This window comes from Octopus bimaculoides, chromosome 30, assembly GCF_001194135.2.
Source record: "Octopus bimaculoides isolate UCB-OBI-ISO-001 chromosome 30, ASM119413v2, whole genome shotgun sequence".
Lineage (NCBI taxonomy): Eukaryota > Metazoa > Mollusca > Cephalopoda > Octopoda > Octopodidae > Octopus > Octopus bimaculoides.
The window spans coordinates 10,429-11,378 of record NC_069010.1 but is presented as its reverse complement, the minus strand read 5'-3'; the positions used below and the strand labels follow the sequence as shown (position 1 = coordinate 11,378).

Sequence of the window (950 nt, the reverse complement as noted above, 5' to 3'; positions counted from 1 at the left end):
CCTAGTATAAAATTTTGCACTGACATTACGATTCAATTTCCAAGTATTTCAGAGCACAAAAGCTTGCAATACAGCTTACCTTCAAATACTAAATCTGAAAAACACTCACAACCACTCCCTTTGTTGCTTTTGTCTATTTCAACTAGTCTCAGCCACCTGATGTCTACGTAGTTTATTTTATGAAACATATTTGTTGGTGCGTGTGACTGTAATGGAGAAAATAAGTATAATTTATGATAAAATACTGTGGTTTATTTTGGTTGAAATAGCAGTTTCTTACAGCAGAGAAAAACCATTTACTAAGCCTCAACTAAAGTTCGCCCTACTCAAGTTGTTTCTGATAGGACACTGCGTTTTATTGTGTTAGATGTTCATCCATAGGCGAGGTTGAGTTGTAAGAAATTGCTTCACAAAGCCATCTTCTCGTTATCTGATTAATATAATTACTATAAGTGTGTCTGTGTGTAGAAGAGAGGGAGTGTGTGTGTGTGTGTGTGTGTGTGTGTGAGTGAGTGAAAGAAAGAGAAAGAAAGAGAGAGAGAGAGAGAGAGAGAGAGAAAGAGCGATAAACCAAACTTAACTTACATTAAAATTTTGTTCTTTTATTTAGAGCAGTATCTCAGTTACTCTAAAGCGCAGGACCTCGAATTATACCTGTTTACAGCAGAACAAAACCTTCTCTTACTCACTCTGCCTGTCACTCACTCCCACTCCCTTTGTTAATTCAGTATCATCCTACGTGTATGACATCACTGAATCTATTTCATTGCGTGCAAAATATGTGTGGTAAGGTTACAGAAATTGTTAGCCAGGTACAATGAGCACCTCTGTTGTTATTTATTGCATTCTTTTTGAAATAAATTTATTGCTATTATTGCGTCATATTTACAAATAAAAATAAGTCTGCAAAGACTCGGGCGTGACTGTGTGGTATATATATACATATATAT

The 950-nt window shown here is 35.6% G+C and overlaps 1 long non-coding RNA gene across 2 annotated transcripts in view; it reads right to left on the bottom strand.

Moving 5' to 3' along the window:
- LOC106873010 (uncharacterized) overlaps positions 1-759 on the bottom strand; it is a 19,877-nt gene extending 19,118 nt beyond the window's left edge. Inside the window, exon 1 of one of the 2 annotated variants that reach the window (XR_008267066.1) lies at positions 586-759. This is a non-coding gene — a long non-coding RNA (uncharacterized LOC106873010). The remainder of the gene's footprint in view (positions 1-585) is intronic. The other variant, XR_001409829.2, reaches the window with a different exon arrangement.
- Positions 760-950: the final 191 nt, after the last annotated feature.